Source organism: Lissotriton vulgaris, chromosome 3_1 (assembly GCF_964263255.1).
Source record: "Lissotriton vulgaris chromosome 3_1, aLisVul1.2, whole genome shotgun sequence".
NCBI classification, from domain to species: Eukaryota; Metazoa; Chordata; class Amphibia; order Caudata; family Salamandridae; genus Lissotriton; species Lissotriton vulgaris.
The window spans coordinates 458,527,067-458,552,706 of record NC_141689.1 but is presented as its reverse complement, the minus strand read 5'-3'; positions in this window follow the sequence as shown (position 1 = coordinate 458,552,706).

Below are 25,640 nucleotides of genomic sequence, written 5' to 3'. Positions count from 1 at the left end.
AGTGCCTACAATGGCAATGGTGAAGCTCTTGGTTGCATAATGTCCATTTTAGAAGTGTCCAAATCTCACGTAATTTAATTTCATGTAATTATGCAACATGTCGACATAATTCTGTGAAATTACTTATAATTGCACATAATTCAAATGCATCATTTCTTGCTATATTTTCAGTTTGAAATGCGACCTCGCATCAATATTTGACATGGGACCACATTTTGCATTAAAAAAAGTGGAAAGAAACAAAAACATCTCGAAAATCAGCATCTCGTCTTTTGTTGTTTTGTGTTTTTGCAATGAATTATATTCTGTGAATTGTGCCTTCATCGTAAATATTTACAGTGAATGATTTGTAATTATATAAGATAGCCTAATGGCATCATATCCAGAATTACACATAACAAGCATAAAATGAAATTCCAGAAATTACATAAATTATGCCACCTTAATTTAAATTTCACAATTCCTGTTTATTTTTGTAGGCTGTGGGCATATTTGTTGAGTAGTGTTGCCTAAGTGGACAATGCAATGGCTGCTTTCCTTTTTTGTTTTTGGGGGCATACCCTTGGTCATACGGTACTTCCACAGGACCCATAGATCCAATGAAGGAGTGCTGCATCACTCCTGTAGGGTCTTTATTTCCTTTTACAGGCCCTGTGGAAATCCTAAAGGACATAGAAGTTTGAGAAAAATGTTGCTTTATGATAAAGGTTCATTTTTTAATTTGAGCCTAGGGGTTTCCTCACACACACAAATAGGTAAGATCTCTTGTAGTTTTTAGAAAAATGTCTTTGTGTTTAGGTGTCATGGTAGCACAGTGCATACAAATGGTACCGTGAGACCTGTGAATTGCAGTATTGACTCAAAGACTGTGTTTGTGCATTTTAAGGAAGTTCCTGCCGCTTCACTCTCATTAGGGACTTACTCTTGGATGTGTGAACATTCTGTACTCTGCGCTGACCTACTTTTTATAGATTTCCATATAAAACATGGCATACGGGGGAGACAAGACACCACAGCAAGAACATCAGGAGCAAGGGAGGACCATGTCAGAATGAATAGTCTGACAAATATTTGCTCTTACAGCAGGGGACAAGAATGTGCCCACAAAAGTGGTCACATAGAGCTTTGCCAGGGCACTGGCATAAAATACTCATTCAGGACATTAGGCATAAGAAAGCATCTGAATGAGTGGCACAGCAAACAAGACAAGGCTGCAAATGGACGACAGGAGCAGGAAGAAGAGGCTTCTTCTTCAGCAGCAACAATATTTCTTAAGCCTGGAGTCTTTATACCAAATCTTGGCTATGCAAAGGTATGTTAAGCCTCAATACTCAAATATTAGCATAACTGCACAAAGTGCAACAAAAATCTTTCAGTTAAAGAACAATGTTCTGCCATTCCGGACACATTGGCAGCAGTCCACAAAACAAAAAACAAGCATTTTTTTTCTCCAAAGTCAAGAACACCCCAAAAAATAAAAAAACTCTACAGATTAAGTTTTAAAAACCTCAAATAACTACAATAGAGCAAACTTTGTTGATTAAGAAAAGACAAGAATTTTACTTAGTTTGTCATGTCTATGTATTAATATTAAACTATATTAGCATGGGCCTGATTTATAATGCAGGAGACAGATTTTACGCCTTTAGGATGGCATTGGACATTACCACTGTTATTCTAAGGGACCTGGCAATATCAGATGTCTGACAACCTCAGTCTTTAATGGCAAGGCATAGACCCTGGCCTCACCCTGCACACAAGCATCCCCTACAGTGGTACCTCAAAAAAAGAAAATAAAATGTGAGGTGGGGATCAGTGGATGTCTGGATTCCTGCAGGGGGTTGGTTGACTATGAGGGTGGCCCACATCATGCATCGTGAGAAATGCACATGCATGAGAACTCGCGCATGCGCAGTTGTCATCAAGAAGTCACACTGGAGGAAGAGGGCAGCCCAGGGATGCCGCCGCAGCTCAGTTAAGGCATTGTAATACTTTAAACTTTGTTTTAAGCTTCTATAACTATTATTAATAGGGCCGGTGGGAGGTAGGGGCTGGTGTCAACTCTGCTCCAGCTGTAGTGTGTGGGGTGCTGCCTACTCTGCCTATTCGTGAAGCATGGAGTAGGCAACACTCTGCACACTCCGTGGGCAGAGCGGAGCTCTCCGCCCACGCCTAATATTTATATAAAACTCAATATTTTATACATCCATATTTTTTATATCAATATTTCCTAGTCAACATTTTTGTACTTACCTGTTTATGTATAAGAGCCAATTTTTGTTGTCTATATTTTTTACTCGATATTTTTAACATCAATATTTTTACATCAATGTTTTGTCAGTGATCGTTGATATATATATATATTACCTACTGGCGGTCGCCAGTAGGTAGTTATAGTTAGGATTTTTTTCAATGTTAAATCTCAAAAGTCTATTTGGAATACCTTTGGCGCCGGTTAACGTATCTGCCTGAAAATTTCCTCAAAATGGCCTCGTGGCGCCCCGGTCCTTCCCTGAAAGTTTGGGGGGGATTTGTCAAGTGGGGGCCGAGATAAAAGGGGGTCCCAAAACGCGTTTTCCCCATGTTAATTTCCATAGGGCGGTCGACCTCACTTTTAGCCCGAACGGCTGAATGGATTTCCACCAAACTTGGCAAAATTGTAGGGACTGGTAGCCCGATGTGCCTTTGCTATGTCTCAAGATATGTGGTCCAGTGGATTTTGAGTAATTTAGGTTAAAAAAAATATATATATCTATAGCAGCGCCCCGGTACTCGCACCGGGGAGTGTACCGGGCGCGCCACGCGACTTGCACACGGAAAGCTGATTGGCTGTCGGGTGTCTGTAAACATTCTAAACAGTCCGGAGCGGCCGCCATCTTGTGTCTCGGTAGGATCGAGACACAGGAGGTGGCCAAAACAAAGGGAGAATTGACCATAAGGGGGCAGAGTAGACCCTCCCTGACCCCCTAGGTTTAATGTGGGGGCTTTAAAAGGGCCCCGCGGGGCAAAAAAAAAGTACTTTTTTTTCGATTTTTGCGGGGGGAGCACCCGGTACGCGCACCGGGGAGCGGACAGGGGAGCGTACCATGGGGAAAAAAGAATGACAGACTTTTCAAAAATTGTATGTTTATTAATTGTTCTTTTTGTTGTTTTTTTTTGTTTTTTATTTTTATTTAAGTACCAACATGTAGGTACTAATGCAGAGTCTAAAATTTAATATACACCGTCTCCTTTGTAGATATCTTGCATGTTGTTACGGAAGTTATTGTGGTATATGGAATTCATACCATAGTCTGTCAGGAAAGCAGAAACAATATGGTGGCAGGAGAGGATAAAGAGATGTTAAATACACATTTGAGATAATATAGTGGGAGAAAGGAAGTAACTATGAGCAAACTTACTATTTAACACAAAAAAGTTGCATAGTATATTTTAAGTCTCACTTTATATTATATCTATTTTGGTACTATTTCATAATTTACATATAAAAAAGAATAATGTCTCAAACAATTTTTAATTTTTAAATAAAAATTTATTGTTGTGATTTTTCAAAATCTAAAATAATTTGCAACATTAATTCATCAGGTATGTCCTCCTTTTCATTCCATGATTCAATTCCTTCTACACAATTAATTAAGTCTTGGTCCAGAGAGTGATCCAAAAAGTCTATTTCATATTTGTCTTCCTTAGGATTGTTTTCCATATTAATTTCATTTTGTTGTCCTTCCATTTTTTTGCTGTAAATTGCATAAAAAAATAAATATATCAGTAGAGATAGGGCACTGTTGGGTTTAAGTTCAGACAGGTACTTGTGAGTTTTTAACGGTGAAGTTATCTTTGGGCAGTGTATGGTTTCAGGAAGTAGAACTATTAAAAATTGACTGTGATGAAGCCTAAGTAAATTCATAATTATACCAGAGAAGCCTAACTCAATCCATAATTATAATAGACAAGCCTATCTCAATGTCTAACTCTTACAGAGGGGACAGTATATAACTATCTGAAAACGTTTTCCCAAATTAACTTAAAGTGCATAACATTGGCCTATGAAGACGGGAACAGTTAATAAAAGTTAGTTAGTTAGTTAGTCTAATGTTTAAAATTATTTATCTCATATAGGTACTGTAAGTGGATCTCATAGTAAAAAATACTCATATATCTGACGCGATTTGGCTGTAAGAAAAGTGTAAAGTATGATGTTCTTAGATATTTTTTCATAGGAAGTCGATGAAATGGAAGTTATAGAGAACAGCAGACTTTTTTCCACCAAAAGGACCTTCACTATCTTCTATTTGGCCTCAAGGAAAAGTAAGTGAATCAAAGATTAGTGTACATATATGAGTTGTAAGTTTTTATGTTTTTTAAACACAATCTTTTAGATTGTGTTTTTTTTCCCGCTGTTATATGATGAAGAGTTTGAACTCACTAATTTAAGTGAAATTCAATATATTCTGAGAACAGCAAAAATAAACAATTTAACATATTGTATAAGTCATTCTATAGTTTGCATTGTGTAATTTATATTGTATTCCCATTGTCTCACACTCATTTTCCTTTTTCCACCCTTATTTAGCTCTCTTTACTCACTTACACTGCCTTTTTTCACTTTGTTTCATCGCTGTTCCTTTACTCCACTTCATTCACAACTCCTCAATCCAATTTCAACTGTCTGCATTTCCTCTCTCCCTTCCACCACTTTTCATCTTTCTCACATTCTCTCAGTGCCACTGCTTTAGTTCTCTTCCCCTCTCTTTCCTTATTTTGCTCCTTTACTCTTTTTCCTTTCTCACTCATTGTACTGCAGTTCACTCAGTCCTTCCCTTTGTCTTTCTGTGTACTTACACTCTCACTCCTTTTTCCTCTATCGTTCTATATTAACCTCATTCCTTTCATCTTTTCACTCTGTGACTTCCCTTCACTCACTCTCAGTCATCTTCCATTCCACTTTCTTATTAATAGTTCCTCATTTAGACTCCTCTCCTTTTCACTCATTTTCCTTTTACTTTCTTCTCTTTCCTGATTTCGTTTTGGTATCTCGCATTCTTTTAGTATCTTACTTATTTTCAGTAATTTGTTCTCTTTCTATTTCTTTTTCCCTCTTTTTTCTCTTTCTACATTACTTTATTTCTGTTTTTATATCCTTCACTATTGCTTTATTTCTTAGTACACTTTTTTTGATTTTTTACCTCTTGACCCGTTTCTTCTATTTTAAAATATATATTTTACTAATTATAACTTATTTTTTCTTTTGTCTTTCACAGATACAAAGTGTAGTTTAAAGATGCAAGTAAGTTTTTATTAATTATATGGTAAGTGTGACTACATCACCCTTTGTTTTAACCTCACTACTTTTCTCTCACCCTATCTCACCCCTGATTTCTTACGCTGCTTCCCTCACTTATTCTTATCCTCCATATTTACTTCTCTTTTCCTTACTTTCCTACCACATTCAACTTCTTTCAGTTGTCCTGCTCACCCACACTCCCTCTCTTTCCTTTTTTTCTGCTTCACTTAGTCCCTTTCTGACACTCCTTCCTTTACTCGCTCTGTTCTTTCTCTCTGTCACTTCCCATGTCTTACCCTTATTAACTTTTATCCACCCTTTTTCACTCCTCTTTACTTACACTCACTGCTATTTTCTTTCCCTCCGTCACCACTGTTCCTTTTCTCTGGTTCCGTCACTACCTTTCATTCCTCATCCTTTACTCTCCTTCCTTTTACTCTCATCACCCATTCTCATTCTCCCAGAACATCTGCTTTAGTTTTCTTCCTCTTTCTTCTCTTCTTTTGCTCCCTTATTCATTTTCCTTTTCTCAGTTACTTCCTCTTATACCTTTTCTCTGTTTTACTATCTATTACACAGTCCCTCTGTGTTTCTCCCTCTAGCTCTCTTTCTCTTTACACCACTCTCTTTGTCCCCATTCCTCATGCTCACTCCTTCATTATTTTTTTTCTTCTTTTTTTTTGTTGGTGCGCTGACGGGACGCGCCCCGGTACGCGAACCGGGGCGCTCACCGGTAAGCGCACCGAGAGCGCTCCAGAGTGAAATATAAAAAAAAAAGAATATACTTTTAAAAAACAAAATATTATATTAATATACAATATAGGATTCATTTTTAGAAAAACATACCTTTTTAAACTATAGATATTTGCGAAAAAATAACCTTAGAAATTCACTAAAAAACACATAGGTATGGGGCCCTATAAAAAGTTAGGAATTAGCAGTTAAAAAACCTATGAAATTCACTGAAAAAACCATAGGTTTCACACCAGTTATAGTTAGGAATTAGCATTTAAAAAACCTATGAAATTCACTGAAATAACCATAGGTTTCACACCAGTTATAGTTAGTATTTAGCATTTAAAAAACCTATTAAATTCACTGAAAAAAACATAGGTTTCACACCAGTTATAGTTACCTGGAAATTTTACTGACATAAAACCAATGTAATTCCCACGTTATAGTTAGTTGGACTCACTATAACTTGCGCGTGTAATGCACTGCTGATGACATCACATATAACATCACTCATGACATGGTCTGTGACATCACTCATGACATCACTGATGACACTATCCTTGTGACAGAGTGACAGACCTCCTTTCACTGTAAAATAACCCTTGAAACACATATTCAAAAATAGAAACTAACATTTACAAAAAAGTGGAGATACCTATACCAGTTACAACAACGAATTCAGTAATTCCACCATTTACATACACATCCACTCATTCACCAACAGTTCTATATAGTCATTCATACATATACTCACTCATCATATGTAGTGAGACACCTATACATCCATTAACACACCGACAGTCTTCCAAAAGTTGCTCACACACATACTCACACATGCAAATAAACTATTGAACATCCATTTTGTTGCATATACAGCTATACACACACTACCACCTTACTTCTAAGGAAACTTACACATACTTACTCTCTTAAACAATCACTTATAGAAACACATACTTATTAAAACAAGAACTCTTTCAATCTCTCACTCTCACATATACTCACTTATATACACCAATACTCACATATAATAGATTAAAACATATGTAGTTACTGATAAAGACACTAGTGAGACAGTCATTCACTTACAAACACATACATATACACACTCATTCACCCATACAGTCCGGCACATATGCTGTCTTCAAAACACATACAAACAGTGAGTCAGTCATTGATGCATCTATGTGCTAAGTAACACCCCCACCAAATCAAACAGACAATTATAAAGATACTAAAAAAAACATCTAATAAACCCATATACACACACATGTAGCTACTCACCAACCCATGCAGCCACTTATACATAAAGTGAAACACTGATACAAACATTTAAATATTTAAACAATACTCGCTAATATATGTATTCACTATGACACACTTAATAAGCCAGTTAACCAATCATTTAAAAAAAAAAAAAACATCCATTAAGACACTTATTTAAACATTTATTCTTCCATTGACCTTTACATATACATATATAAAACATGTTTATTTTTCAGAAAGGCACACATTCACTGGATGGTGTCATCAGTGATGTCATGAGTGATGTCACTGACCATGTCATGAGTGATGTAATATGTGATGTCATCAGCAGTGCATTACACGCGCAAGTTATAGTGAGTCCAACTAACTATAACGTGGGAATTTCATTGGTTTTATGTCAGTAAAATTTCCAGGTAACTATAACTGGTGTGAAACCTATGGTTTTTTCAGTGAATTTAATAGGTTTTTTAAATACTAATTCCTAACTATAACTGGTGTGAAACCTATGGTTTTTTCAGTGAATATATATATATATATATATATATATATATATATATATACATATACATATATTCACTGAAAAAACCATAGGTTATAGTCGATATATAGTTAGGAATTTGCATTTACAAAACCTTGAAAATTCAATGAAAAAACCATTGGTTTTAGGCCATATATAGTTAGGGATTTGCATTTACAAAACCTTATTTTACTCGCATAAAACCATTGAAATTCCATATATAGTTAGATGCGCTAACTATATATCGCGCACCCGCAATCCACTGCTGATCATGTCACATATTACATCATTCATGACATGGTCAGTGACATCACTGATGACATCACTGATGACATCTCAAATGACATCACTGATGACATCATTGATGACATATCAAATGACATCACTGATGACATCTCAAATTACATCACTGATGACATCACTGATGACAACTCAAATGACATCACTGATGACATCTCAAATGACATCACTGATGACATCACTGATGACAACTCAAATGACATCACTGACAACATCACAGATGACATCATTCATGTGTTAATACGATGAACCTCTACAGACTCTGATATATCCTTAGATACACTCAGTGAAAACAGACACTCACAGATTGTCACTCATCCATGGAGTTACTCATACACCTAGACAGTCATGCAAAGAATCAAACACACCTCCAATTCCTCAACTATACAGTTATACACACCTTACTTATTGAAACATATTCTAACACATATTTACTCTCTTATATAATCCCTAATAAAAGTTCACAATGATCCATACAGCCACTCACACATTCACTGGCTCTAATGCACAGTTATTTATATATGTTAACTCTCACATGTACTGTGTTTTACATATGTACTTACTTTGACATGTAGCACTGAGATATCCATTCACTCACCAATACACTCATGCACACAGTCAACCGCCCATACAGCTGTTTCCACATGCACTTTTGAAACCATACATCTAGTGAATCAACTGCTCACACATCTATGCACAGTCACACACCTCCCAGCCACTCACACACATACTCAGTCTCCCATACAAATACTTGAGCAACCAATCAATAACCCATATAGTTATTCATATAGCTACTGATCAACACATGCAGCAGTTTACAGAACAACAGATATAATGATGCACAAATTAATACAGTTTAATCACTAACCCATGCACTCAGTGAGACACATTTAATCACTCCCTCATACAATCAGTCATGCACCTACTAAATCCTTCATCCAGACATTTATACATCCACTCATTCTTCAATATGTAAGACATATTTTAACTTTACAGAAACATACAGTCACTGGATGTTGTGATCAGTGATGTCATCAGTGATGTCACTGACCATGTCATGAATGATGTAATATGTGACATCATCAGCAGTGGATTGCGGGTGCGCGATATATAGTTAGCGCATCTAACTATATAAGGAATTTCAATGGTTTTATGCGAGTAAAATAAGGTTTTGTAAATGCAAATCCCTAACTATATATGGCCTAAAACCAATGGTTTTTTCATTGAATTTTCAAGGTTTTGTAAATGCAAATTCCTAACTATATATCGACTATAACCTATGGTTTTTTCAGTGAATTTCAATGGTTTTTTAATAGCAAATATGAAAAGCTTTAAAATGTCAAGTACGTGATAGATAAAAACATTTTCGTATTTATGCACGCTGATGTGCTTTGAACGCTGCACCCCCCTTCCCCTCTCTTTTCTCTTAGGAGTACTCTCTCTTTGTAGATAGTGAAGGGTAGTTAACGCAGGCCTTTGCCCCGTTGTAATCCGTCGTGCCTGCTTCTCTCTCTATTTGATTGATTGTTATCCAAGCATTTACTCTTTTAGAATTGGTTCTCTTTGGTTCATTCTCTATTTACAAACAAGCACAGAGTCGCAATACTCTGTTTAGTCTTTGCAGATAGTGAAAAATCGTTTAAAAAAACAAATGGAATCGAGCAAAATCAGTAGGCCACTAATGGGATCTCTTTTTGACCTCGCTAAAATAGAAACATTAACCACAACCCCTCATGAGAAATACGAAACTAGTGAGATGAACTGAGCTCCACACCATGAGGGCTGCAAGACAGCTCGGCTCCGTCACCCATCCCGCCCAAAATAACGACAAACCCTATGCAAATATTAAAAATATAGACAACACACCAGCAAAGAAACAGGGTAAAACATTTTATTAAATAACTATTTACATAACGTTGGTTTATAAGATGATGTCAGTAGTGGACCGATGTGTGAATAGGTCGGAAGCAGCACAAGGCGCCAAGATCCGGATGGCAAGTCCTGGATGTTGGGTGCCATAGTTCAGAGTTCTGAGTTTGAGCCTTTTTCAATGCCTGTGCTTTGTTGTTTCCCCTCCATCAAAAACAAAAAAAAATATAAAACTGTGCAAAAATACAAAAAAATCAAAAAAAGTTTACAAAAGCAGTGCTTGTAAGACTGTCTGAAGCTTATTTCCACCTACTGCAGCTTCACTATTCTCAAAGCAAGTGAGGGTCGTTTGTGGACCTGACTGCATTTGAAAACAATGTTATATGGTACCTCCCTAAACCGCTTGACGGAGGCCCCCAAGGGGCGGTGTGATGGCACGGACTCGGAGAAGACGCTTGGCTCCGACCCCCTCCCCAAGTCGTATAGCACTGGTGTAGCCTGAGATCGCCCCCGACATAGGCGGCCGGCTCCTGGGGTCCGGCGGAACTTTTTGCCTTTTGATGACTCTTCTATTCTGGACTTTGTCCCACAATCCGTTTGACCTGAAGACACGCTGTAGTGGGGCGCCCCTTTACCGTTTTAGTTGCCATTCCGCCCGCTTTTGCTACACTGTGCCTCTTCCGCCATTCAGCTGTTTACCGCCCGCTCTTGCGACTACAGCGTCTCGCTCACCATGTAGTTAAGTTGCTCCCGCTCTTGCGGTGCAGCGATAGGCGGCTGCCACAGGACTCTCAAAATGGCGGCCGGCTCTTCGGTTTTGGGCCTGGTCCACTAAAATGGCCCTGGGACACCTTGGAACTCGGACGCTTCCCTGATAGGGCTTGGGTCCCATTCTCGAAAGCGTCCCCTCAGCCGTGAAGATTCTACAAAAGTCTTGGGGGCCCCCGACTCCTGCAGGCTTCTGGTGGGGAGCGGCTGCCATGTCTGCTCGTGGAATGGCCACGACGGAGCTACGAGATGGTAGTGCTCTCATGCTGATGCCAGCTTTAGTCTGAAACATCCAGAAACACTGTAGACTACCAATTCGATCAGTTCCGGTAGCGCCCCAACATACCCCGGAAGAGAAGAACTTGCCCTCCCCTCTTTGACTGATGGTTCTTGTTGCCTGTCCCCTCTGTTGTCATTTAACAGAACTTTTTGGACTGCTGAAAGGGGTTGTGTTCCAAACGCTGGTTGGTGGAGACATTTTGACTATATTCTTGACCTACGTTGTCGCGTAATGCGTTATATGACACGCCGCGTTAGCGCACCCGGAAGTGATCCGCGGCGCGGCGCGCAGCGCGTAACGTAAGCATAACAGGTCATGTGACTTGTTAATAAAACTTTTCATTGGTTCATTTTACTTTTGTTATTTTAATGATGAAAAGCTTGGTCATATGACCTAAAAATTACGCTTTTTATTGTTTTCGAACATTATTTTTTTTTAAACATATATATTATAATATTCCAGGCTAATGTACTTTCCCGGAAAATTTACAACTGTCATGCAAGTAAAATATATTCCTTTTTCGAGAAAAAAGGCGTTTCTTCGTTCCATGACGGAGCCGTTGAGTAAAAGAGACTCGGCCTGCTGTCTTAGTCGCCGATACGCCTGATTATCAGATTCTTATCGATCACTTTATGTTGCAGGAGTGGAAAACACAACTGCCCTTGACCATTTATCTTTACTGCGTTCCTACATATTATACCTTTTATCCGTCATGTAATTGGACTGCTTTATTTCACTTGCCTTTTACTGATTCGAAAACAGTGACTAAAAGTAAAAACTTTACCAATGTAAATACTACTACCGTGTTTTGTTTTAAAAACCTTTATTGTGAAAATGTCAGTATACAAATACGGGCCTATAACCACGTGGGCCGGCCACGGAGCAAACTGAAATCGTATATGATGAGGAGACATTTACACTGTAGAGGAACGTAACGAGCGGGCCATTAGGTTGCAAGAACTAAGGTGTCTAACAGTTGCGGAATCGGTGGACGTACATTTTGTATGATTCAGACTGAAGCTGGCGTCAGCATGAGAGCACCACCATCTCGTGGCTCCGTCGTGGTCATTCCGCGAGCAATCATGGCAGCCGCTCCCCACCGGAAGCCTGCAGGAGTTGAGGGCCCCCAAGACTTTTGTAGAATCTTCACGGCTGAGGGGACGCTTTTCGAGAATGGAGCCCAAGCCCTAGCAGGCAAGCGTCCGAGTTCCAAGGTGTCCCAGGGCCATTTTAGTGGACCAGGCCCAAAACCGAAGAGCCGTCCGCCATTTTAAGAGTCATGTGGCAGCCGCCTATCGCTGCACTGCAAGAGTGGGAGCAACTCAACAACATGGTGAGCGAGACGCTGTAGCCGCAAGAGCGGGCGCAACTCAGCTGGATGGCCGCCACCTGGGGAGGCCCGTTCACGCCGCCTCCCCCACGCCCCCCCCCCCCGGGGCCGCCCCACGCCAATTTTCGGAGCAGCATTGTAGGATACCAAAACCAGTGCGGCAGTTTACTGGACATCACCTGGGTGCCATCAACATCTCAGCGCGTTCTGCTGCCTTGGGATTATTCGCACAACAGACCGCTACTAACGAGGCCTCCCTCCGCAACACCCTGGACTCCCAACGCTGTTTTTCTTTGCTGCATTGTAGGATCCCAAAAACCAGTGCGGCACCCAGATGACATCACCTGGGTGCCGTCCAGAACTCAGCACGTTGTGCTGCCTTGGGACTATTCGCACAAAAGACAGATTCTGACCATTGTTGCTTTTTTTTGTGAAAAATGTTTAAATGTTTTTACAGTTTTTGTTCCGTTCGTTATATTTAAAAGTTAATAAAGTTTTATAATCCCACTTTGATGGAGTGCTATATATTTTTAAAAAATCGGGTGAATGGGGCCTTGAATCGGGTTATTGTCATGTGTGGGCTTTGCAAGTGTACTGCTACAGGATCGGACATTTCAAACTCAAATGCACGTTCTTTTTCTTACCTTTCCGAAGCATGGAGCGCAATAGCAGGCAGAGAAAGGGTGATGCAACTATTGAACACTACCTGGCCTGGAAGTTGCTGGCAGTGCCCCCCCCCCCGCCCGCTCCTGAAAGAGGACACACACACACCGCCGCCCCGAGTACTTCACAGATCTTTAAAAGACCATGCGCTTGTTCATGAGGCTTAAATGGTTTATCACCCCTTCTAGAACCCCTGCATCGACCCTCTGACGTTTCCTGGAAGAATTACCACGTAACACAATACCAAGCCTTGTCAACTGAAACCCCCGAGGAATCGTGGGGCATATTATCAAGGGGGTTTATCTCCGCTTTTTTGGCTTTAAAAGCCAAGAAAGCGGAGATAAAATTATCTCCCTATTACCAAGCTGTCGCTAACACCAGTTAGTGACAGCTAAAAGGAGATAGCGACCATCTTGGGCCCCGCTTTGCATGTCAGTGATATTTATCACTAATGACATGCAAAGTGGGCGTGCCAAGATGTTAGCGACTGGAAACAGTCCCTAACATCGCTATCTCCTATTACCAACTTTTGGAGATATTCGCGCTAAGCGCGAATATCTCCAAAAGCTAACACCTGACCTGAGCAGTTCTTAGCCATGTTATCCAATGGGAGGTGGATAACATGGCTAAGAGCATTTGCTCGATAATACATGAATATCGCTGACTTTTCTGCGATATTCATGCATTGCGGCCGTTTTTTATCGCATTTGCGATAAACCTTGCTAATAGCAAGGTTTATCTGCGATAAAAATCGCCGATGTGCGGCGATAATTTTTGTCTCTAAACAAGTTAGAGACAAAAATTATCGCTAGTTGTTGGTAATATGTTTTTGCTTGCAGAAATCGGGAGGCGGGAGACTAGCACTGAAATCAGTAGTCTCACGCCTGAATCGGGAGGGTTGGCATGTCTGGATTCTCTACAGCTGGGGCCATAAACTACATTCGAAGGGGTAGGTGATAGCCTGGGACCAGCCTGGCATCTAAAATGGCTGCCGTGCACGACAAAATTGTGGCATTGGAAAAAAGGCAAGATGGCGCAGACAATGTTTATCAATAAGGATTCATTTATAACAAAATATTTTATCGCAGTGACAAATTGGCGGTCAACACTTCCTGATTTCCATCGAATCAAACGTTAACAGACGTCACGCAGCAAAAAAAAAAAAAAGCTCACGCACAGCCGCTGGAAGAGATGTATCAACATATATGAGCCTCCTCAGCCACCCTCAGGAAACATAGGGGATTAGGATACGTCTCCCGCACCCCCTTATACCTAGTAATTTAATTAAAACGAAGCACAAAATGGCGAATTCCCGTTTCGCTACCAGTTTGCGGCCCAGTTCGCGGCCCGTGAAGCGCTTCTACCGTGAAAAATCATTTTTTTTTTATTTTCCCCACGGGACCCTTTAATAACCCCAACAACATTCCTAGGGGGTCAAGAGGGGTATACCTTGCCCCCTTTCATCAAATTCCCCCTTCGTTTTTCACCTCTTCTTCTCTCTCGATCCTACCGAGAGATAAGATGGCGGCCGCTCCGGACTGTTTAGAATGTTGACAGACACCGGAGAGCCAATCAGCTTTCTGCGCGCAAAGTTCCGTTTCGCGAAAAGTAAGCGAACCGGAGCGCAGCCCGGAGCGCTGTTACAGATATATATCTTGTTTTGAACGTTAATTTCTCAAAAACTACTGGAGCACATATATTGAGACCTAGCAAAGGCACATCGGGCTAACAGTCCCTACAATTTTGCCAAGTTTCGTGCAAATCCATTCAGCCGTTCGAGCTAAAAGTGAGTCCAAACGCCCTATGGAAATTAACATGGAAAAAAACGCGTTTTGGGACCCCCCTTTTTTCTCGGCCCCCCCTCGACAAAACCCCCCCAAATTTTCAAGGGCTGCTCAGAAACAAAATGTGCCATTTTCCTGAAAATTTCAGCCGATTCCGTCCACAAACGCCAAAGTTATTAGACATAGAATTTTCAAAAATCCCATAGGGAATAAATCCTAACTATATATACCTACTGGCGATAGCCAGTAGGTAATATATATATATATATATATATATATATATATATATATATATATATACATATATATATATATATATATATATATATATATGTGTATATATATATATTACCTACTGGCGATAGCCAGTAGGTATATATAGTTAGGATTTTTTCTCTATGGAACTTTTGAAAATTCTATGTCTAATAACTTTGGCGTTTGTGGACGGAATCGGCTGAAATTGTCAGGAACATGGCACAGTTTGTTTCTGAGCAGCCCCTGAAAATTTGGGGGGGGTTCCGTCAAGGGGGGGCCGAGAAAAAAGGGGGGTCCCAAAACACGTTTTGCCCATTCATTTTTCCATAGGGCGTTTGGCCTCACTTTTAGCTCGAACGGCTGAATGGATTTGCACAAAACTTGGCAAAATTGTAGGGACTGTTAGCCCGATGTGCCTTTGCTGGGTCTCAATATATGTGCTCCAGTGGATTTTGAGAAATTAACGTTTTAAAAAACAGATATATCTGTGACAGCGTACCGGATAGCGCACCAGTTTGCGTACTTTTCGCGTAATGGAGCTTTGCGAAGCGAAGCTGATTGGCTCTCCGGTGTCTGTCAACATTCTAAACAGTCCGGAGCGGCCGCCATCTCGTCTCTCGGTAGGATCGAGCGACAAGAGGAGGCCAAAACGAAGGGGGAAATGAAGGAAAGGGGGCAAGGTAGACCCCTTCTGACCCCCTAGGATTGATGAGGGGGATATTAAAGTGCCCCGCGGGGGCCTCGTAGAGGCGCAAATCGGTATGTGAACCGGGCAGCTAACTGGGCAGCTAACCGGCAGCGTAACGGGAGTCTGAGGAGAAGCTGATTGGCTGTCAACATTGTAAACAGTCTGGAGTGGCCGCCATCTTGTCTCTCGGTAGGATCGAGAGACAAGAGGTGGTGAAAAACGAAGGGGGAAATGAAGGAAAGGGGGCAAAGTAGACCCCTCCTGACCCCCTAGGATTGATGAGGGGGATATTAAAGTGCCACGCGGGGCAAAAAAAAGAAAATTGCGATTTTTCGCCGTAGAGGCGCTTCCCGGTACGCCAACTGGGCAGCTAACCGGCAGCGTAACGGGAGTCCGACATCTTGTGTTTTTGGAGCGTCCGGTTTGCGTACCGGGTAGCGTTCCGGTAAGCGTAACAAGGGGAAAACCAAGAGAAACAGTAAAATAAAATTTAAAGGAATAGATTTCCACCAAACTTGGCAAAATTGTAGGGACTGTTTGTTTGATGTGTCTTTGCAAGGCCTCAAGATATGTGCACGTGTGGATTTTGTCTAATTAAGGTTAAAAAAAAATATATATCTGTAAGCGTGCTCTGGCGCGCTTACGTTACGGGTTTTGTTTGCGCTGCAGAGACGATACGTCATGTTTATGCGACGTGTCATGAGGCGTCTCACGTGGCTAAGTGATACGTCACGTAATAAAGAATATATTTTACAGCTATAGATATTAGCTTTTAAAAAACCAATGAAATTCACTGAAAAAACCATAGGTTATAGACCATATATAGTTAGGAATTTGCATTTACAAAACCTTCAAAATTCACTGAAAAAACCATTGGTTATAGACCATATATAGTTAGGGATTAGCATTTACAAAACCTTAATTTACTCGCACAAAACCATAGAAATTCGCATATATAGTTAGTTGCAATAACTATATATCGCGCACCCGCAACCCACTGCTGATGATGTCACATATTACATCATTCATGACATGGTCAGTGACATCACTGATGACATCACTGATGACATCTCAAATGACATCATTCATGACATGGTCAGTCACATCACTGATGACATCACTGATGATATTTCAAATGACATCACTTGTAAAATCACTGATAACATCTCATTTGTCATTACTGATCACATCACTGATGATATCATTCATGTGATAATACGATCAACCTCTTCAGACTCTAATATAACCTTAGATACAATCAGTGTAAACAGACTCTCACAGACTGTCACTCATCCATGGAGTTACTCACACACCTAGTCAGTCATGCAAAGAATCAATCACACCTCCATTTCCCCAACTATACAGTTATACACACCTTACTTAATCAAACATATACTAACACATATTTACTCTCTTATACAATCCCTGATACAAGTTCACAATGATCCATACAGCCACTCACACATTCACTGGCTCTTATGCACAGTTATTTATATATGTCAACTCTTACATGTACTGTGTTTTACATATGTAGTTACTTTGACATGTAGCACTGAGATATCCATTCACTCACCAATACACTCATGCACACAGTCAACCGCCCATACAGCTGTTTTCACATGCACTTTTGAACCCATACATCTACTGAATCAACTGCTCACACATCTATGCACAGAGTCACACACCTCTCAGCCACCCCCACACACACACTAAGTCTCCCATACAAATATTTGGGCAACCAATCAATAACCCATATAGTTACTCATATAGCCACTGATTTAAACATGCAGCAGTTTACAGAACAACATATATAATGATGCACAAATTAAGACAGTTTAGTCACTAACCCATGCACTCAGTGAGACACATTTAATCATTCTCTCATACAGTCAGTCAGTCATGCACCTACTAAATCCTTCATCCAAACACTTATACATCCACTCATTCTTCAATATGTAAGACATATTTTAACTTTACAGAAACATACAGTCACTGGGTGTTGTCATCAGTGATGTCATCAGTGATGTCATTTGAGATGTCATCAGTGATGTCATCAGTGATGTCACTGACCATGTCATAAATGATGTAATATGTGACATCATCAGCAGTGGGTTGCGGGTGCGCGATATATAGTTATTGCAACTAACTATATATGCGAATTTCTATGGTTTTGTGCGAGTAAATTAAGGTTTTGTAAATGCTAATCCCTAACTATATATGGTCTATAACCAATGGTTTTTTCAGTGAATATATATATATATATATATATATATATATATATATATATATATATATATATATATATATATATTTTTTTTATATATGTATATATCAATGATTTTAATTAATATAATTAACAAAAAATGAATAATAAAAAATAAATAAACTACTTAACACACTTTACTCTTATAAACTCACACCTAAAATGTATTACATACATATCATAATTAATTATATATCTTGTTTCCTATTGAAAATGAATTCTCCTTTTGTTGGTAATAAATTGGAGATTTTTATGTTTATATAGTTGCACTGAAGAACCATTCTGTGAGCTTGAATTATCTTTTACACTATGACAAGAAATGAAGTTCGCAATAGAATTCCTTCAATTCTCTCCATACGGACTCTGTCAGCAAGTTTCTTTTTCATATCTTACTCCATCATAAAATAGACATAAAAGTCTTGCCCATATGAAGGAATGAGACACAACTCAGGACCTCTGAAAATGGTTCTGCAAAAAGTTACACATTGTTTATAAACGGAAAGCTCTGCTACCCATGCTCGGACCAAAGACACTGGTTGAAACTTAATTCTTTTCCACATGCGCACTGAGGAGGTGCTACCTGTCTCTTCAAGGAATTCCGTTGAAGTGCTCCGCACTCAGGGGCATATTAACAAACATGGCATTAACATTATCACCGCTTTAGTGGCAGAAAACTGCAGCTAAAGCGGCGATAATGGGCTTGATAATATGCCGTAGAGAATTCCCATAGAAGCCCATGTTCGCACTAGAACATGGGTTTCTATGGGAATTCACAAGGGCGTATTATCAAGCCAATTATCACTGCTTTAGCGGCAGTTTTCTGCCGCTAAAGCGGCGATAATGTTAATGCTGTTTCTTGATAATAAGCCCCTCAGCTCGCATAAGCACCAAGACTTGTCTCTGCTCCTACCACTAGACTGCATAAGAACTTGTTCAGTAGCAATGTCAGCCATCTTGGAATTCTCGCAATGTTGTTCCTGAACAGCATTTAACAGAGTGTTGAACAGCAACTTGCTACATGGATGAATTCTCCTCCAAAACGTGTATTGATCAGCAAAAAGTTATTTAGCTTATTAAAAGTGTTTTTCTCAGAAGCTAAAGCATTAGCATTACATTGTACATTGCATTCCTGACACAATCAAAGTGCAAGAAAGTTGATAGCTGAGGTGCGCTGACCTGTGGCCCCATGTTGTTTGCACAGGTGGACAGAAGTAAAATGTGAATGACAGTTGTTGAACAGATAAATAGATGAAGATAGCTGACCCAAACATATCTGTGTCTGTATGTGTGTGTGTGTGTGCACATGTGTTTATGTAGTTTTGGATGTGTGTGTATGGTTATGAAGTTGTGGTTGAGGTTGTGGGGTTGTAAGAGTACCTTTGGGGTTGCGTAGGTGTGTGGTGCTGTGTGAGTCGGGTTGTGTGTGGGTGTGTATGTGGTGGTGTGGGTGTGTATGGTTGTGATTGTATTGTGCTGCGTTAGTTTGTGTGTGAATGTGGCGTTGTATGTATGTGTAGTTGTGTCTATTTGTAGAATCAGGGTTATCTGTGTGTGGGTGTTTGTGTGTGAGTGTGGAGTTGTGGGTGTGTGTATGTGTGAGGTTGCATGTGTGTGTATATGTATGTCGCTATGTGTGAGCATGTTAGGCTGTGTGAGCGTCTATGTGTGTGCATGTGTTTTTTACAAAACAGTGATAGTGTTGTGGAGATCCAAGAAATGTCCCAGAAACTTACCTTTTACAGATTCAGCCACAATGGATGGTCCTTTTGTAACCCACAACAAATTCAGGAGGTCTGAGTTCGACTAGCCTGTCTCCTTGTCAGACTTTTGTTTTATTTTTTGAGGGCACAGGGATTGAGTCCTTGAGTCCTAAAATGGCAGCTCCAACTAGCTTTTCAAGTTGCAGTCAGCTAATTAGACTGTACAGATGAGCTGGATCTGTGACCTGAAATATATATATTTTTTACCTAAGTGCTCAAAAGCTACTTACGGACTATGCACAAAATTACAAAAAGCACAAATTCTCAACCTAGATCTAGCTTTCTGCCAAATTAGATGTAATTCGCTGTCTAATTTTCCTATGGAATAATTAATGGGGAAAACACATTTTTAACCCTCCCCCTCCCCCCTCTTTTTCTAGCCCCCCTCTGCTTGATGGATCACCCTGAAACTTTCCAGAAAGGATCTGAGGTAGAGTACTTTTATTTTGAACATTTGGCATAGATTCATCAAATTGTTCCAAAGTCAAAAGCAAACCAATAAAAACACTTTTCTTATGGAAAGTGGTACTAGCTATAATCTCCTAGACGGTACACAGACAAAATATCGAGTTTTAAATTTCGATATACAATTATATTGAAGTTTAAATATCGATGGGACAAAATATCGAAGGTAAGTAATATCGACAGTCTTAATATCGACATTAGTATGATATCAGTAATATCGAAGTTTTAAATATCGATGTCAATAATATCGAAATAAATAACTTCAATGTTACTAATATCAATTTTTAAATAAATTTAGTGTATATTATATTGTATTTATTATGTTTTATTATTTATTTTTAATGTAATTTAATTAAATATTGTCTTTTACTACTGTAGCGGGTTGTGGGTTTATAGGGGAATAGGGTGGGAAGTAATTTAATTATGTTAAATTAATTATTAATTAGTAGGAATTATTAATTAATTAATTGAGAATTAATTTTTAATTAATTTTAATTAATTGATTAATTGATAAATATGTTCTGTAGCGGGTTATGGGTTTATAGGGGAATAGGGTGGGAAGTAATTCAATAATAATTAATTAATTAATATATGTTTGTACATATTTTAATTAATAATTAATTGGTAATTAATTTATACTAATTAGTTAATTAATTAATATAATGTTGTACATATTTTAATTATTAATTAGTTGGTAATTAATTAATATTAATTAGTTAATTACATTAATTAGAGTAATTTTTTATAAATAATTTTTTGGTATTCTTAATTAATTAATTGGGAAAATAATATTAATTATTAAATTAAATTAATTACAGCTAATGTGCTAATATATTTACTTTATTGTTATTGTTAATTAATACTTAATTGGTAATTAAATAATATTAATTAATTTTGGGTAAAGGAGTATTTTTAGGGTTCAGGGTCAGTTTTCAGTTTTTGGGTAAAGGGGTATTTTTAGGGTTCAGGGTCAGTTTTCAGTTCTTGGGTAAAGGGGTATTTTTAGGGTTCAGGGTCAGTTTTCAGTTTTTGGGTAAAGGGGTATTTTTAGGGTTCAGGGTCAGTTTTCAGTTTTTGGGTAAAGGGGTATTTTTAGGGTTCAGGGTCAGTTTTCAGTTCTTGGGTAAAGGGGTATTTTTAGGGTTCAGGGTCAGTTTTCAGTTTTTGGGTAAAGGGGTATTTTTAGGGTTCAGGGTCAGTTTTCAGTTTTTGGGTAAAGGGGTATTTTTAGGGTTCAGGGTCAGTTTTCAGTTTTTGGGTAAAGAGGTATTTTTAGGGTTCAGGGTCAGTTTTCAGTTTTTGGGTAAAGGGGTATTTTTAGGGTTCAGGGTCAGTTTTGGGTTTTTGGTGTACAGGGATATTTTTAGGGTTCAGGGTCAGTTTTGGGTTTTTGGGGTACAGGGATATTTTTAGGGTTCAGGGTCAGTTTTGGGGTACAGGCGTACAGGGTAAAACTAATTTTTTTTTACATTAAATCAATTAAATGAAATTAAAAAAAAGAAAATTACATTAAATTATTAAGGGCCCGATGTAGGTAGGGCTTTACCGATCGGTATCGGCCGAAAATACCGATTTTTGGCCCTTACCGATCGGTAAACAGCCATCGAGATGTAGGGACCCAAAAACAGAACGAATCGGATAGGAAACCGAATCGGAATGTGTACCGAATGTGAAGGAATCCGATACGTACATACCGAAAATCGGATATGTAACGAATCGGAAAAACACCGATTCGGTTACAAAGACCGAATCGGTCCATGTACCGAATCGTTAGTGACACCGAATCGGAAAATCACCGATTCGGTCCTACTACCGATTCGTTAGTGACACCGATTCGGAAAATCACCGATTCGGTCCTACTACCGATTCGTTAGTGACACCGATTCGGAAAATCACCGATTCGGTCCTACTACCGATTCGTTAGTGACACCGATTCGGAAAATCACCGATTCGGTCCATGTACCGAATCGGAAAAAATACCGAATCGGACATGACCCGAATCGGAAAACATGCCGATTCGTATGAATCTCCGATCGGGAAATTCCCCGATTCCGACAGTTGGGGAGATGTAGGGAGGCACAGAAACACCGAAATAGGCTCAAAATCGGTAGAATTCACTCGGTATTTACCATGGATTGCAATCAGGTGGTAACCAACTCCAACCCATATAAACAGCCCCAAAATGCATTGCAACTTGCAGGATGGCAGCTTTCTATGTCATTGCGAGGCGGCTACGGCTACAGCAGGAAGGACAGAGGGAATGGCTAAGAAATGAACAGGTCTACAGACAGAGGATAACCCTGTTCATGCTCACTGAGGCTGAGATCCTACAGAGATACAGGCTGGACTCTGACACCATACTTGAGCTCATCAGGGACCTTAAGCCATACTTGGACCACCACACCCCAAGGGCACACGCCATCCCTGCGCACGTCCAGGTGCTATGCAGCCTACACCTGGTAGCGTCTGGCAGCTATCAAAGTGGAGTAGCAGCAGCAGGAGGGGTGAGCCAGAGCAGCCTGTCAAGGTTCTTCCACATATTCCTTGACGCCATGATAGACAGGATGGACCAATACATCTCATTCCCTGCAACCCACGCAGAACTGCTACAAACCAAAGCGGACTTCTACCAGATGGCACACTTTCCCCAAGTCATCGGTTGCATAGATGGCACGCATATTCCGATTTGCCCACCAGCGGACACCGAATACATATACCGCAATCGGAAATCTACACACACCATCAACGTGCAGGTGATCTGCAATGCCAAGTGCACCATCACAGACCTGGTAGCAAAATTCCCAGGAAGTACCCATGACTCATATATATTCCAACAGAGCGGCATATATGCACGGCTGATGGCTGGCGATTTTGGAGAAGGATACCTCCTAGGTGAGCCACATCATCAGACCCCCATAACACATAGTAGGTAGGTGTAATACATGTATGCATGTGTCTAATGTGACCCCTTTCTCTTCCAGGCGACAGTGCATATGCCCTCCGCTCATTCATACTCACCCCCTACCTCAACCCCTCCACACCCAGCCAAAGGAGGTATAACCGGGCCCACATACGCACCAGGAATGTTGTTGAACGGACCTTTGGCATCTGGAAAAGTAGATTCAGATGCCTGCACAAGAGTGGAGGTGCAAGGCAGTATACCCCCATCACCTGCTGCAAGATCATAGCTGTATGTGCAATGTTACACAACCTTGCGGTCAAGAAGGGCACTGAGGTGGAGTTGTCTGACTACGAGGACTATGACGACGACGAAGCTGTGCCACTGACACAGCCAGCTGGGGTGTGTACGCCATGTGATGGCAGATACAGACGTGAGGAGATCACTGAGAACTATTTCTGACTGAGTACAGATGCAAAGACAGCTAAATGTTGCTTGGAAAAAAAAAGTTTTAATAATGATGCACCACAGTTACAGCACTGATGTGCATCAAATAATGGAGAATGTTAACGAAAATAAAGTCCAGGGTTCTGGTGTGCTCATCCCCCCTTGCCAGCCTATTTTTTGGCCCGCTTTCCAGACCCACTGGGGTGTCCCTCGGCCCCCTCCGAATGGCCAGCAGCATCAGCAGATCGCCTGGTGCTCCTCCTTGGCTCTGAAGCAGCGCTGGCCGGGCTGCTGCGGCTGCTGCTGTCTCCAGCATCACCCAGGTCCAGGGCAGGATTGGAGGCGGCGTTAGATATTAACATGGCCTCCATGGCCGTGGTGATCCTGGCCATCCCCCTAGTCAGCTCAGCTGTATGCTGACTGAGTGCCGATTCCTGATTTGAGCTGCGATGGCACAGCTGTGCGGTCGCTGCTGCAAGGCGGGCCATGGCCCGGTTGAGCACCCGGGCATCCCTCCTGCGCGCAACCTCATGCTCCTCCTGCCTGGCAGAGGAGTGGGTGATGGCAGTGGTCAGCCTGCCCAACCCTGCTGCCACCTCCTTGTTGCTGTCCACAACAGCCTGGAACCCCTTCACCAACTCCCCCATCTGCAGGTTGTGCTGCAGGAGCTGGCGTTGGCAGGCCATGGTGGATTTGGCCTGTTGGCGCTGGATTTTTACCATCTGGCCCTCCAGGCCCAGGAACACACTGCCCTCCCGTGCTGGTGCAGCAGTGGTGGTGGTGGTGGCACGGCGTCTGGCACTGCTGCCTCCGGCCTGCTGAGTGGGCTGGGGTGCCACTGGTGGTGGTGTGGTGCTGGCCGGTCCCGGAGCCCCTGCTCCCACGACAGGTTGGACGGGTGGCAAGGCCACGGTTGTGGCAGGAGCTGTTGTCGGCGGAATGGTCTGCCTTGTAGGGGAGTTGTATGGTGAAAATTGCAAGGGGGGTGAGCTGGGCAGTACTGGGGAGTGCACTGCCTGGAAATCAATCACCAGGACTCCCTCCATTCCAAGCCCTGGGGTGTCTCCTTCCTCATCCTCATCCTCCTCCTCCTGGCCAGGCTGGCTGGTGCTCGGCCCTGCCACTGCAGTATTTGATGTCGAAGCTCCCTCTGCTGCCACAGTGGTGCTGCCTGATGGTGCCCCTAGGTACAAAGAAGCATTTGTAAACTGAGTGCCGATGTATTACAGGCAGTACAATTATGGCATTCCACATGTCCTTGCATCTCCTTACACCGTGTCACACTGTTTCCTGTCTTGTGATTCTGCACTGACATATTTGGCTAACTTCTGCTGACTACATGTACCATGATGCTTGTCTCTTGTATGTTGGTGACAGTACAGTGCTGGTGTTTGCCTATGCATTGTGTCTAATGGGGAGGTGTCTGGTAGGGTGTGTCATGATGCGCATGCTTCTTACCTGTAGCTGTGGCCATCGCAGTGCTGTCCAGGGTCCCGATCCCTACGATGCTCGCCCTCTCGATGGTGCTGGAGACAATTTCCTCCAGCTCGGTGAGGGGTGGCGCCGGGTTCTGGCCTCCTCCGGTGTGTCCAGCCTGCCTTTGGATTTCGGCCAGCTTCCTCTTCGTGAGGCTGCGGAGGTCGTAGAACCTTTTCTTAAGTTCCTCAATGGACCTGGGGGTGACTCCAGCAGCATTGACCTTCTGGGCGATGTCGGCCCACAATCTCCTCTTGGTGCTGTCTGGCACGTTGAGGGACAGCTTGCCAAAGAGCTGGCGGTGCACCCTCACCACCTCCTCAACCAGCACCTGCAGTTCTGTGGTGGTGAATTTGGGCTTCCTCTTTTGGGAGGACTTCTGGCTTCCTGCCTGATCTGCCATTTTGCTGCTGTTCAGTCTGCAACCTCCTTCTCCCACTGCTGCTAACTGTGTGTTGGGCTCAGGCAGGCTTTCCAGTAACTTCTAGAAACTTCTTAATTGTCTGCACCTGCCAGGGTTGCCACTCCCTGTTTGGGTGGGGGAGGGGGAGCCACCTCATTGGCTGAATCGCCTATTGCCGAGTCGGCTTT